Raw genomic sequence first — 16,226 nt, 5'->3', positions numbered from 1 at the left:
AACTTGAATACTCCTAAAAAAATTAGAGTGGTCGGTGTTCCGTTGTAGCGTAAGGTAACATTCTCTCAGACTCTGGAATCAGCACAGAATTTCGAACGTAACTCTTTATTTAATTGTCGAAAGTAGTATGATCTCGTTCCGCTAGTTGTGACTGGGCAGAATGTCTAAGCAATTTGCAATTGCAGTTTTAATGTCGACCACACTTAGGATTGAACTTTCAACCTCCAGAAAAGTGTAACTTATATCTGAATTGTACCAAGTATTTTATCCACTACGAAAACGCATCTGTCGTGTCAGAGAATCAGTCTCACAACAGTAACTACAGCAGTAAATATAAAATTAAAAAAAAAAAAAACGGTTACATTTCATCGTAGACATTTTTTTTATTTTTTCCGTGTGTGCGGTTTATGTTGTAAGGTAAACATAAAACCCTAGAAAAGAAAGTAAAAAGTAAATCTTTGGTAGCTTTGAGTTACTTGATGACCAACGCGATCCTTTGAAGCAACAGGTTACCAGTGGTCACAAGAGATGCGAGAATAAACAGTCGCAACAGGAGAAGCGATCCCGATGGAAAAAAAAAGACTGCGCCGTCTGCCACCATCCTCTAACTTCCAGGTAAAGAACCAATATCAGACATAACCAAATGGACGCCAATGATTAGTAGTTACATTTCATGATCGATCATTGTTTTCTGAATCGAAATCTAGCCATCGAACACTTATTGTTTTCTAGTTTTGAAATTGTAGTGGCATTTGTTTAGCTTCTTATATCAAGTAGTTTCATATCTTGTCTCGAGCGATTTCCATAAAAAATATATTATGTTTAATTAATTAAGTAAATAGTATACTTATTAAAACTAATATGCAAATATCAGGAAGTTTAATCAGATTAATTTCTGATTTAGCAGACAACGATCACGTTCAAAGCATCTCTTCGAATAGCGAAGATCGATAGGTTCTTGTAAATCGAAGTCAATTCACGATGGCCTGGTATAGCGCTTCATCAATAGATCAAAGTTGTAGAGGAAGTTTCACATGACGGGGCCTATCACTCCACTTGTCTCCACGGCTATCGGGTTAATAAATTTCGCGTATTTTTATAAACGTCGAAACATTCAACATTCTGTTATTTCTATTGGTCCAAAAATAAATGTATCAAATCCATAGTCGGTGCGTAAACAAATGAGGGAGAGATGGGTTCCAGCTTGTCTAAAAAGCATTCCTAACTAGTTCTCGAACACGGTTCGCTAGCTTTCTTTGTGCCGACTCAGTAACGTCGTCTTTTCAAAATCGACTCATCCTTGAATTAATTATGCATGCATGTGCAGAAAAGCCTATCCCTCCCCTTCATGAGACGCCCACTTCAAAAGCAGACAATAAACCTGTCGTTAGACAGAACGGTGAAAAACATGTTGTTCTGACAGCTGGCACAAAGATTAAGAAAATAAGAAATCAGGAAAAAACTCAGTATTTTATGAAATAAAAATGGAGGACGTAAAAGAAAATTGCTATAAACTAAAAAGAAAAAGGAAAAAAAAATCGATTACATTGAATTTTTTTCTGGATTTATTCTTTATCCGAATAGAGGAAAGAAAAAAATGATTGCCTCCCTTACACGAGAAAAATAAAGAAAATAAAGAAAAAGCTGCCAAGCTTAATAAGTAGATGAAAGGACAATTTTATCAATCATAATATTTATCCTAGAGGACATTACTTTAAATCTTAACAAATTTATCACGCGTCATACTTACTTAAATGGACAAATCTGTCTAACTTTACACTAGTTTGAATGGACCAATATGTCAAAATTTATACTCATTTGAAAGGGTCAATCTGTCTAACTTTGCAATGATTTGAATGGACCAATCTGTCAAAATTTACACTCATTTGAAAGGGTCAATTTGTCAAACTAATTTGAATTGTTAAAATCGGTCAAAAATTACATGAATGAAAAAAAAATCTGTCAAACTTTACCTTAATTTGAATAGACAAATCTGTTACATAGTACACTCATTTGAATGGACGAATTTGTCCAACCCAATTCTATCTAGCTTAATACTTATCTAAAAAGAAAATATCTTTAAAGAGACAACAGACTCAATATGAACACTTGTTTAAATTGACATTGTTTCAACTATCTCTGCTCAATTGTTACTTTTGATGGTAGGTGCTTGACTGCACTTCAATCTATGATACCTCTGTAAAACGTTGGCAACGCATACTCGTTTAACCACCCACAACTGTCCAAACTTTCATCTCCATCTGTGCCTAAAAATAAACGAAAATTCTGTGAGCAGAGTTTCTTTCCTAGAAATGTCAATCAGTGGAACACAATACTATGAAGCTGCTTTCCCACCGACTATAATATGGTTTCTCTCAAGTTTAATGTTAATAAGTTCCTGTTTATCCGCCCTCTTAAATAGTTAAGCCTTACCCATTAGTGGTCATGTTTTCTCACATCTACCTAAATTATTAACACTTATACTTGAGTGGCTTAGGAGCCTTGATAAGCGGTGATCCCAAGTTAAAAAAGATAAAACATCTTAACACGCATCGTTCAATGTTATCAAGTGTAATATTTATCTAAAACTAGCCTGGGTGCCCAGTGTTGTCCGGGTGTTTGGAGGTGTGTATTGAGCAAAAAAAAAATTGTTGTAGGCAGGCAGGCTCGAACCCGTTACACGAAGGCGGAAAAGAAAGTGGAGGTGTGTGTAAGGGTGTTGGTCGAGCTAATAAAAACGGATAATTGCGAGCGCAAAAAAAAATAGTAGTAAGCAGGCTCGAACCTCCAAAGGAAAAAGAGGTGAAAAAAAAAGATGTCTTATCGATGTGCCTACCGTGGTTGTGACGTCACGGGCGGTCTAAATAACGCCTTTTAAGCGACGTCGTGAAGCGAGGGATGAATGATTTGCAAAAAATGTTTGCGGAAAAATCGACCCTCCCAGTAGAAAACTACCCAGTTGAGGGCAAAGTGTCCAGCTTCAAAATGATAGACTTCGTGAAAATCTGTTGCCTCTGTCGAAAGTTTTTGCAAGACATACAAACATACATACATACATTTAAACAAACAGGTGAGATTTATATTATAGAAGACAAATATGTCAAGGTTCAAATATATTTATAATAACTATACTATCAACTGTAACACATTTTTATGGAAATCACTTCAGACTAAGCATGGAGCTACTTAATATAAATAGCTAAAATGCTACTCTGTTTCATTTTTATGTCAAATACAAACTTATATACAATAATAACGCTGTTTGAACTTTGTTAATTCTAACTTGTGCTTAAAATGAAAATCTCGTTAGCTAAATAGGTATATAATATGGAAACACTGCGGAGATATTAAGATAGCAATATCGTAAAGAGAAATATTTGTTTAAAAGAATAGGTATTGTTTTCAAGCTAAACACTTGCTTAAGTAATTATTGCTATCACATTTAATACTTACCTGATTCTTAGCAAGGTTACTTAACGTTGCTCGGTCCCATTAAAATAAAATGGGAGAGGTCTTATTTAGCATGCTGTCTGATTGTTATCTCTTTCCCCTCTCCCGTTTTTATACGTCGTCGTCTTTCCAACCACTTATTTATCGTTCACCCCTGTAGAGTGAGTATATGCCGAGTTTCAGATTTAACACACCCAAGCAGTTCTTTTACGGTGAGCTGTTCAAAGACATGAGAACCGCAGGAGGATAACGAAAACAGTTCAACTGATCTCCCTCAAACTGTTCGGTTTGCATTCTAATTCGTGGGAAAAACATTTTTCTGTACCTCTGCTATAGAATCATCCCACTCTTAATTACGCAAGCAATGAAGGAACATCATATAGAGTGAAAAATAAAAAACTGAGGAGGCTGCTGGAGCATTACTAAAACCACCATATCTTAGTTTCTTTTTACTCTCTTTTTTCTATGACAGAAAAAAAAGTTTTAAGAGTGTAAAGAGACGATGAATACAATTCCAGAGTAATAATTTGGAAATGAGTCACCATTTTCTTTCCAAATTAGTAATAAAATTAAAAGTACGCGAAAAATCGGTCTCTACGCAGTTGACCTTTAAAGATTGAATGATTCTTTTTTTTCGCTAAATATTATTCATCCGCGGCATCGTCTTTTAAGAATATACTAACTTTGTCGATGTTTGTTTTGTTGTTTTCGACTTTTAGCTGAATATATACACCCAGACAACTTTTCTTTATATTATAGAAAAAAGTTAAGAATATTGTCAAGTGTATTACTTACATAATGAGACAAGGCAGTCGAACTTAATTGAATTGAAATATCCTCTTCTGAGCCAGACAATAAAACCGTCGTTCTATAGACGATTAAAGCGATGAAAGATGTTGTTCTTATGAAAGTTTGAAATATTAAAAAAATAATAATCAAGCGAAAAAATAAAGTGTGTATGAATTAAAAAGGAAAGAAAATTGCGATTAATTAAAAAGAATGAAACCTTATAATTTTTTCATCTTTTACTAAATAAAAAGAGGTCGTTTTAATAAAGCAAAACTATTTTAGTAACTGACGACCTAGGTGTTCGAATCCAATTAATTCCACAAAAATCGCTTTCATTTAGGATGTTGGCCCCTCTTGTAAGTAACGGATGTCTTTCTAGAAAGAATTCTGACTAGTAAAATATCGTGGAAACCAATGCCAACAATAAAATCTTCAGATTCATAGGATTATGATGATGATGATTCACGATTACTGTTGTAGCTAAAAAAGGAACGAACTATGAGATAAAGATTTCTCCCTAGGAGAGAAGAATTAGACATAATGTCTATTTTTAATATGGGGAAAATTCAACTCTCGCAAAAGGGAAAGTTGACTCAGCATATAAGGATGCGTCTTTCACTGACTGATTGGCAAAACAGGTGAAGGGATGTATAAGAACAGATGCTACACTTTAATTTGAGACAGGAAGACAGTTAAGCGTCAGTCTCACTGTTTTTTTTTTATCTCTCTTTAGTAAAGTAATTAAACTACAGCCCTACATAAAAATCAAATTAGAAAAATTATTTTAAAACTAACGTAAATGTATGTACACTAATCAGTTTGCAGAAGCTTTTAACAGTTTCAATTTATGCCAGTACCAGCAACTTCATAGCTTTGCTATAATATTCATTTGCTAATATCTTTCCACAGATGAAAAGATGGATTCTTTGAAACTTCGCGGATTAAGGAAATATTATTTCTTTTTTGAGTATCCTGTCTTAAATTGTGTTCTTATATATATATATATATATATATATATATTGATTGTTGGAGAGCTATTGGCTACACATTAGCAAACGTGTTTCAATGACCCCCTAGCAGGGAAAATCATCTCATCGGGCCAAAAACCATCCACCTGATGGCCTGATGAGGTGATTTTCCCTGCTAGGGGGTGATTGAAACACGTTTGCTAATGTGTAGCCAATAGCTCTCCAACAATCAATATATTGCTCTTTTATGCATTGAGCACTCTTTGGAATGACATATTGTGTTGTTGAAATTCTACCAACAGTATAATAATATATATATATATATATATATATATATATATATATATATATGCACGCGCGAGCGTGTGTTTGTGAGGGAAAACATACCATTCATGCGACTGACGAATAGTCAAAAGATGTTACTCCTGATTAAGTTATCAAAGGGAAGCCGAAAAATACAGTAAAGACTTTCAACCATCTGTCATTGTCACCTGATTTTGATCTTTCTTTTTCATCCTTTTCTGCTCTCTTTTTTATTCCAGCGACAGTTCGCGTCTAAAGGAAACAAATGATCTTACAAAATGGCTTCCCGGGATCTAAAATGACTGCGATAAGCGAATGAACGATAAAAAAAAAATATTCGTTGTTCGAGGGAAAAATGTAAACTTTCGGTCGACTGATCAGTTTCGATTCAATAATTTCTTTTTCTTTTTTTCCGTATACCCACGCATCTTTCCATTCACTTTGATTCCATCGATGTACCGGCTGCTGCAACAGTTACGGCACTTTACCGCGGCTGTCATTTTTTCACCAGTTTCTGCTCTAGTCTCTATTCCCGCCATATTGTCGTTTTCGTCTGTCAAAAGATTCTGTGTTCATGGAAGCCGAAATTGCGAAAAATCAGCCAACGCTGAAAGATTATGTGTTGGAACAACCGATTACAAATTATTTTCGGTTGAAAAAATTGTTACGAATAAGAAAATAATATGCATTTTGCGAAATAGTTGTTTTGCTGTGTATGATTTCCTTTTATTTTTTGAAATATAAAATCTATTATGTTTCGGAATATTTTAGGATTGATACATTGAAGTATTTGCGTTATACCATTCTTATGTTGAATGTTATTTTAGTTACATTTCGACTGACGTGGCATTCGACCTTCTTCGGGGACAATTTTTTAATTCGAGTCTTTAGACAGAATTTCAAACTTAAAACTTTATTTAATCCATGTGGATAGCAAGAACAAGAATAATCTACACCAGTCTTGATTTCTACTTTCATCTGATAAGCTTAAAACCATGCAAGATAAAATAGACTATCACCATTTGTCTAGAAAATATGATTATCAGTCTCTGAGTCATTGTAAAAACGAACTAATGGGAATTATGAACGCATACTCGTTTGAAACATGGTCGGTATTTACAGGAAGAAAATTATGTATTTTTCAGGTTGTCGGCCACGTCTGCATCGTCATTAAACACTGAAATTCAAAGACTTCTCAGTTCACAGAACAGCAATGGAAGGAAAAGTCAAATTGACTGCGAAATTCTGCACCAAATAACAACACAGTTTACTGAATTCGGGGTAAGATTTATATTTCTTACTAATTGTTTCGCTGAGAAAAATAAAAACAATTTTTCATGTTTTCTTATGTTTTCCTATTTTGTTCTTTTCGTTTTTGGTCCCCGACAAAAGGAAGGTGGACTTGTAAATTCACCCTTGTCCGTTCGTCCGTTTGTCTCTCCGCACTATTCTCAATAACCACTCCTTGGAATTTTTAAAAATTTTGCACAAACATTAAGCATGATATGAGTAAAAAAGTAACAGAACGGAATTTCCGGGGAAACTCTTGCTGCCCCCTATGGGTGCCTTTCGGATCAAAATGGCTAAAATTGACACTTTTGTGCTTATTAAAAAAAATTGATGCTTTGGTTTTCATAAAACTTCTTGAAAAATTGTAACTAACTGATTTCTATATAATTTTGTTTGTCTATACTTCGCGATAACTCTTGGGTGTGTCCCAGGGGCTCTTTTAGAGCTAATAAAAACACTCCATTTTTTGGGACTATTTTACCATATTTGTCCAAATTTTTCTGTGTATGTCTATTTAGCAGTTTTGCATGGTGCTGAACTCAATTTTAAATATGTTAAAGCTTGGAGGCTAAATGAGGAAGCAAAAATGGGCTTAATTTCTTTTTTTTTTTTGCGTGGTACAGAACTCACATTTACATATGTTAAGGCCTAAAACTGCACCGTTTGTTCATTTTCACCAGGATTTGGCGTCCCCTGGGGACTTTTGTGGCTAAATGGGGGTGGGGCAAATACTGAAGTCATTTTTTATGCTTCATCCAATGTGATGCTTCACTTGTTTAATTATTTTTTTGTTCTTCGATTTCTATTTAATCATCGTCCTGAATATGACCTTAAACTATATCCGATGGTGAGGCCCCAGCTTGCGGGCTTTGGGGAGTGTGGAACCACCCTTTAATTGCCATTGCTCCCAGGTCCACTCTGACCCGGAGTGGTAGTACCTGTTAGGGTCCCAACTATGGGTTAAATAGAACCCGATTTGCAAAAAACAAATATATTATATTAAAAAAATGTTCTTCAAAATCATCGGATTTTTTTTTTTTTTTTACATGGAGTTCACCACTTATCAAGGCCCAATGGCCACTCAGGGATAAGGGTTATTGTGTGTACAGTAATCAAAGGGATGGTGTAGCAATAGTATTGGAGAATTGGTAAGGTGTCATTACTTAGTAAGTAAGGTTGAAGTCGGGAGGGAAACAGGCAAGCGAAACAGCGTTCCACAGGCATGCAGTTCTAAGAAAGAAGCTTTGTTCATGGAATCTACGTTTTGACTTAGACACAGATAAGGAATGGGGAAAATTATTGACGGTGGTTTCAGCTAGACGGGTGCTTTTTGAAAAAGATTGGCGAGGGGGGACCAGAGAATGGAGCTCAAACGAGCACTTGCCATGGAAATAACGATAGAACGACGACAGGCTCGCAACGTCTCTTCTGTGGGAAAGAGGTTGCAGGGTAGAGAAAAGGGCATCCCCTACCAAGCCACGAAGTCTATTTTGTACTCTGTCAAGGCAGGATAGGCTGTTTTTAGTAGCTCCCGCCCAGATGTGGCAGCAGTACTCCATCTCTGGATGTACTTGGCTTTTATATAGATAGAGAATTGCATCAGTAGTGAGATATCTTCTGGAGCGGTAGAAGGATCCCACCATTTTCCCAGCGACCTTGGCCACAGACTTGATGTATGTGTTCCATTTCAGATCAGGAGTAAAGGTCAAACCGAGAAGCTTATCAAAACATGGAGCCTCCCCTAGACGAGAGCCATCCATTTCAATTGATGCCAGATGGGGATCAGAGCGTTTATGATGTAGAGATAGGAGCTTGGTCTTAGATGCATTAAAGGTAACCAGCCACCTGATTCCCCACTATACCACGCGCTCAAGACCAGAGGAGAGATAATCAGAGAGAACATCATCATTTACGGCCTTTGATGTGTTGCCATAGATGGTCGTGTCATCAGCATAGATGTCAACGAAAGATTTTAGTATGTGTTTTTGGGAGATAATTGATGTAGATCAGGAAGAGAGTTGGGCCCAGTATGGACCCCTGAGGGACTCCAGCATTAATACTGTGGGCCTCTGATTTCTGCCCATCAACCACTACTCTTATGAGCCTATCTGAGAGAAATGATTTAATGATCGAGAAAACATTTCCAGCTATACCGTAGCTGGAAATTTTGTGTAGTAGGCCTTTATGCCAAACCTTCTCAAAGGCCTTGTATATGTCGAGAGCAATTGCCTTAGAAATGAAGCCTTTGTCGAGAGATTCGCTAATCTTATGAGATATAACCGTTAGCACATCTGCTGTAGATCTAGCAGAACGGAAACCATATTGCGTGTCGCTTCAAGCAAACTACCATTTACTTATATTTATGTGTGTGTGTGTGTGTGTGTGTGTGTGTGTGTGTGTGTGTGTGTGTGTGTGTGTGTGTGTGTGTATGTATATAGTAACCCTCCAAAACCTAAGAGGGAGGCTGACAGGTGCTACACCTTGCCCAAAGAAGTGCAAGGTAGTTATTCATCTCATACATATAATCTATAACACAACGTTCCTTTTAAAATAGCCTTCTATTAATAGATGTGCGGACTGTTTGAAAGATAATAATCCCTATGTGAAGGTGACATTTTGCTGGGTTTTTTTGTTGTTTTTCTTTTTGTATATTTTAACACTAAAGATAGCTCTATTGAATAAAAAATAAACACATACATACAGCGAACTACATAAACATCAATTGTTTGCTTATATAATCAATAAATATACATTTTTCGGATGAACATAATGAGTTATCATACTTCTACAATCGTATGAAAATAATTACAAAAAGTTAATTGGCGTAAATACATTTTCGGTAATAAAAAACTTTAGAAAAAAAAATGGAAATGAAATGTGCATTAGTAATTTTTATGTATTGGGTGGATTTGAAAATCTTTTCCAGAAACAATCAGAAAAAAGATAGCCTACAATTTCGAAGGTGAAGCTAATTAATGAATATTGTAAAAAATCAAGGATTTTATTATTATGATTATCATCATTATTATTATTATTATTATTATTATTATTATTATTATTTGTAGTAGTAGTAGTTGTTGTTGTAGTAGTAGGAGTGCATACTCACTATGAGTTCTCACACAGGTTATCATCAGAGACACCGACAACAAGTGGTATGCCTAAAGTCTAGTTGACAAGTCTTAACAGATTTTAGTACTCTCCATCCTCTTTCAATAACGTTTGCAAATGAATGTACGTTATTGTAACAGCCGTTTACCATGAACTTTTGGTCTTCACTAGAATGTAAGAACAAGTCTTCCCAAGGTCTCAATCCTCTTTGATCTCCTCCAATCGAGGTCTATTGGTGCTTTCCCTCTTAAGGATTTCCATCCTCCTTGACCCTTTACAACCTTTTACGTGACGCCAGTCGATGCCGATAGTACACATTTGGAGGGGGGGGCTAGTTATCTTATAATTTTGCAGTTTCAGTTTTATTGGTTCCAAATGTTTAACTTCTATTGCATTTTGTATTTATGACCGGTTAGTGTTTGTAGCAGATGTGAATCAGTTTTACGCATTCGAGGGTTTTCCTTGAGATTTCAGCTGTTTTCAGCAATACCGTCTGTCTTCCCCTTGATTCCAATGTTTCCTAGTTTTTTCCAAGTTCTTTGGAACTCTTCCTAGTGTTCCTACAATGATTGGGATTTATTTTCTCCTCCTTCTTCCCCTGACTTATTCTTATTTTACTCACTAGGAGTTTTCTCACAACCCATCATTAAAGATTTCTATTTGTGTGTTCCCTGAAATCTGAGTGACAACACGTCTCCCCAGACTTCCAGTATTATGCACCTCTTTCGAAAACATTCGCAAATGAATTTTCATTATAACAACAGCCGTTTACCATTGATTTATCATTGGCAACGACCACTGGCCATCGCTGATAGTTGAGTGGCAGTAATCCTCCCTCCTCTTTGTTGTTGTTGTTGTTGTTGTTCTTCTTCTTCTTCTTCTTATTCTTATTCTTATTATTCTTCTTATTATTATTATTGTTAGTTGTTGTTATTGTTGTGGTTATATTATTAGATGAATAGTAAAAAAAAAACGTGGACAATAAAAATATAAAGAAGTCAATAAGTAAAATTGAAAAACTATAAACAATCGTATGAAGCGAATAAAGACACAAAAAAGAAAATAAACAAAAAAAAACATCAAAATAAGTAGACAAAAATAATGCGAATAATTGTATGGCCAATAAATAAGATGGCCAATAAAAAAAATAAGAAGCAACTACATATTTCGCAAAATTCACAATCAACTAGACGACCTGTGACTTATTAGGTCAATATTTATATACGAGGGTCGTTCCGAAAGTAATGCCACCTATTTTTAACAAAAAAAAAACAAAAACTAATACGTTTAAGAGCTAAGAAAACGGAAGTGATGCCATTAGAACGAGGGGCCTTTTGTTCTTCAGGATTTATCTTTCTACATAGTCACCAGCTTTCTCAATCTCTGCAGCAGCCTAGTAGTGTAACGGGCAAAACGTGACTGTCGCCTGGACGGTAAACTTCAATCCTGGCTTAAGGTAGTTGCTGGTCTAGCCCCACTGATGAACTGTGATGCTGCAAAACTACTGTATGTGGATTATATATATATATATATATATATATATATATATATATATATATATAGAGAGAGAGAGAGAGAGAGAGAGAGAGAGAGAATATTTCAATTTTCACATTGGTTGAGAATAAAATTTCCTCAGCATTACAAGTCTCACAATCCCAGTCAGAATATATTATGATGTCATAATAGACCTCTGTCATTCATTTTTATATCTACCTTGACCTCCTCTTTAATTTTTCTAATTAATTACATCATTCTATCCCTCTCACTATTTTATTTATGTTATTCGCCTTTCTTCCTGCCATCGAAACATTCATGTACAGAGATGAAGCATGCACGGTGACAAGAAAGATAACAAACCACATTTCAGAATTGTAACGCTTCATAACGTCATCCACTGTGGAAGATATCCTCATATCTCTTTTAATTGCCAAGGATGTAATTATCAGCAAGGAAGAATCAAGCGGGCTGTAAACTTTCGTAGTAAAAATTTTATAAAATATAATTTTTCATTCGTTTCGTTTCGTTTTAGAAAAAGTTCTTTTCGTTCGTTTTTTTATTATAACCTAAAATAAACCTGATGCTCATTGGATGTTCTTATAACGTGAAATTTAAATATTTTGATTGATTTATGCAAATTTTTATATAATTATTTTGTCAAATTACTCAACCTGATAAATAATTGCAATTTTTGGGTTGTCGTAATTATAACTTTTCATGTTTCATAGTATTCTGTTTGACCTTGGTACCTTTTACCACAATCTGGTTGTAATGCAATTCTTATAGATGTACGAAGCAAAACGAAAAACGAAACGAAACTATTTGTATCATTTTGTTTTCATACAAAATTAATGAAAATGAATTAGTAAATATTTTGAACGAAACGAAACGAAACTATCCGAATCACTGCAAAATTCCCCATATAGGTAGGTAGGTAAACTTTGAGGCGTTATTTTGAAATGGCATACAAAATCGATTTGCAAGTAATAAATATTTTCCCATTAGCATGCAAATAATTTACAAGACAAGACAAATGCTTGTTTTTCTGGCTACCTTATTGGCGCTTTAAATTAAGGAAATCATTTTGGTCGACTACTCAGAAGGGAGGGGGTCTAAAAGGCACGGAAAGCACGGATGTCTATGACTTTGGTAATTCTTTAATGACGTAAATCATTCTGCATGTGCAAGATGTTTAATAGATGAATTCAGAATATTTGTTCTGCCGCGACCTATGACATTACTGGTTGGAATTATTCGGCATTAAATAACATATACAGGCAAGTATGTGGTTGAGTTTCAACAATAAATGACTAACAAAAAAGGTCCATATACCGTAAAACAGAAATGGTAGTTGTTTTTGTGATTCAGTATTAAAAATATATTTAAAAAAAAAACGCTTGATATGCAATACAAAACAGGTGAGATCTGATTTTATTATATTTCAGTATTTACTAATCGTAGTCGTCTAGACGGTTCATCTAATTGACAAGTGACATCATCAACTGTGAAAGATTGTTACGTATAAGGGGCCCTACGTAATTAGCGATTAAGTTAGTTTGAATTTGGATTAGGGTCACATTAGCACATGTCAGGATAACCTAGTAATAAACGGATGACGTGAGAGGAAGCAGAAGGCATAGGTCAAGCTCTCTAGACAAAACAAGGTCGAACCATTATAATATAAGATGGCATCACGTTATCGAACGAGAGAAACAAAGGTTTTTCAAATCAGTCCATCTGGGGAAGCGATATGAGCAAGGCAGTTTCAGATGATGAAACTGATCATCTGAGCTGAATATTGCCAATGCCTTTATCCGTTGCGTAGCCCATTTCTTAAGAATGTTTTAGTAAACTAAAAAAATAATGATCTTTCTCTCCACAAGTAAATTCTCTTTAATAAAACCTTGAAAAACTCAGTAAAATCTCCTTGTATCATTCATGAATGGGAAGTGTATTTTGACTAAGTTAAAAAGACGTGCCAATCGACAAAAATAACATGCATATATATATATATATATATATATATATATATATATATATATATATATATATATATATATATATATATATAAGACTTGATTTGGTTTCCTAAGTGCTATGTTGTTAGTTTACCGGAAATTATGAAAATGGTCGATTATTATGATTAGTAAAAGTATTTTGTTAGATAGAAATATGTATCGATGTGAAAAAGTTATGTTAAGTTGAAATATTTACATTTAATAGTTGTCGGGAATGTAAATTTGATGTTAATTTGACAGATAGAATTTAAGCTAACCATAATATAAGCAAATATACGTGACAAAAACCCGCCACGGATCTTTAGGCTATGTGTAGTGATGACGTAATGGGAAATATAGATTTTGAGATGTAGAGTTTTACCAGATGGTGCATACTATTTTTCAAGGTCAAGATCAAATGTTATAGTCTGGACTTGATTCAAGATGAGAAGACAAAAAAAGAAAAAAAGCTGAATTGATTAATCTATGCAGCGGCACTGTCAAGGATAAAATCCGGAATAAAGAATTTCGCTAAATAGTAAAATCGAGTCGTGTTCTTTTGAAACAGGCATGAACTGCCGCAAGGGGGCACCGACCAAGAGCAAGAAAAAGATACGTGTCCTAAGATCTCCTTATATGTGGCACACACACACACACACACACACACACACACATGATTGTATACACACATGACCACACACAAAGAGAGATCGTCACGGCTATGTCACAATTATATAGAGGATATATAAACACAAGAATACATATATATCCTCCACCCCGGTACGTAACAACGCGTGTAGGGTGAATGGGGTAATAAATGTCGTTGTCACAACACGAAAAAGTGAGTTCAGGTCATTCTTTGTCTTGGTTTCATTTGCGACGTAGACTGCATACAACGTGTTGGGTCCCGTGTGTAAACGTATAACGTTATACATAGATTACAAAAAGATGTTTTATTGTTTCTGCATTAAATCACGCTAAACATGTTGATAAATCGTAAATTTGGTGCGGCGGGACTTTTATTGTGTCCAGCCATCAAATAACTAATGAAAGGAAGTTTACCAGTAAGATAAAGAAGAAGAAAAAAACACGCATTAATTAATCATACATTCAACTCTTTACTGATTAAGTTCTGCGTTGGCTAGTAACGGAATGCCAGGATTGCATTGAGGTGACAGAAAGAAAAAAACATAAAATGAATTCCTTGATCAGAGTTTCTTGATCCATTTCTTCCCCCAACTTTTTATAGGCCTTCAATAATAAAATGATTCAAAGAAGAACTTGTGTACCCAGTCGTCATGCTGACGAATTCCTATTTTGGTCGCATCCTTGTTTCAAAAGACCGAGAACAAAAAAGGGGGAGTGTACGAGAACGAAGAGAAACAATAAAAGGAAAGGGTTGTTAATGAAATACACGAATCCTTAACACGGTTAAATGTAATTAAATTAGCGTATAAGTTTTACTCGGGCATTTCTATTTATAACATACTATGCTAATAGATATATACTTGTGAATAATAAGAGGAAAAAAATATGTTTCGCCAGTGTTCGCATTCGTTATTTATTTCGATATATTACCAAAATATACATTAAATTCATAAAATTTCATTAGTAATTTGATTTTTCATGCATAAATTATTGTTTCTGGTGATATAAAGAAGAAACCCACTCATCGTCGAATTTTCATTATCCAGTGGAGGAATTATTTTCTGAATTAATTTCAAATGTTTGTGAGCTTTGTCTGGCTTGCTGTTCTTTCTCGTTTCCCTTAACTATTTGATGAGGAGGAGCGCGTGGGAAATGAATGTTTCTGTTTTAAACCATGGTACCTAACTTTTAAATTTTTAACTTTGAACCATTAGATTAATGATATAAAAGCAGGTTTTCTACAGTGCAACTTAAACTTCGATGTAGTGCAGATTAAGTCAGTACGTGGTGGTATCTTTTTTTTTTTTTTTTACAGTGATCACCACTTATCAAGGCCCGGAAGCCACTCTAGGATAAGGGTTATTGCAAGTACATTAAGTTAGTGAGGAGATTTGCTGAAGTGTTTACTTAAGGGGGCGGTTCATTAGGAATTTGTTAACATTGGACTTGAACACATCCAAGTTGTAGTCCGGAGGGAAGCAGGCAGACGGAACAGAGTTCCACAGGCGTGCAGTTCTAAGAAAGAAGCTTTGTTCATGGAATCCGCGTTTTGATTTAGGCACAGATATAGAGTGGGGGAAATTTTTCACAGTGGATTCAGCTAGACAGGTGTTTTTCGTGAAAGATTGGCGAGGGGGGACCAGAGATTGGAGTTCAGACGAGCATCTGCCATGAAAATAACGATAAAACAAGGACAGGCTCGCAACGTCTCTTCTGTGGGAGAGAGGTTGCAGGGTAGAGAAAAGGGCATCCCCCACTAAGCAACGAAGTCTATTTTGTACTCTGTCAAGGCAGGATAGGCTGTTTTTAGCAGCTCCTGCCCAGATATGGCAACAGTATTCCATCCTTGGACGTACTTGGCTTTTATATAGATAGAGAATTGCATCAGTAGTGAGATATCTTCTGGAGCGGTAGAAGGATCCCACCATCTTTCCAGCGACCTTGGCAACAGACTTGATGTGTGTGTTCCATTTCAGATCAGGAGTAAAGGTCAAACCCAGAAGCTTGTCAAAACACGGAGCCTCACCCAGACGAGAGCCATCCATCACAATTGATGCCAGCTGGGGATCAGAGAGTTGATGATGTAAGGATAGGAGTTTGGTTTTGGATGCATTAAAGGTAACCAGCCACATCTTCCCCCACTGAACCACGCGCTCGAGATCAGAGGAGAGAGAAT

At 35.5% G+C, this 16,226-nt stretch overlaps 1 protein-coding gene across 2 annotated transcripts in view; it reads left to right on the top strand.

The window, feature by feature from the left end:
• The first annotated feature begins 6,654 nt into the window (after positions 1 to 6,654).
• Positions 6,655 to 16,226, top strand: part of LOC145241972 (protocadherin gamma-A11-like) — a 331,543-nt gene continuing 321,971 nt past the window's right edge. Inside the window, exon 1 of one of the 2 annotated variants that reach the window (XM_080104841.1) lies at positions 6,655 to 6,791. The gene's annotated coding sequence lies outside the window, so the exon portion shown is untranslated. The remainder of the gene's footprint in view (positions 6,792 to 16,226) is intronic. The other variant, XM_080104842.1, reaches the window with a different exon arrangement.

The sequence above is a fragment of the Euprymna scolopes genome, chromosome 21 (genome assembly GCF_053919585.1).
Source record: "Euprymna scolopes isolate OS-2025 chromosome 21, ASM5391958v1, whole genome shotgun sequence".
NCBI classification, from domain to species: domain Eukaryota; kingdom Metazoa; phylum Mollusca; class Cephalopoda; order Sepiida; family Sepiolidae; genus Euprymna; species Euprymna scolopes.
This window is presented reverse-complemented; position numbering and strand designations above follow the sequence as displayed.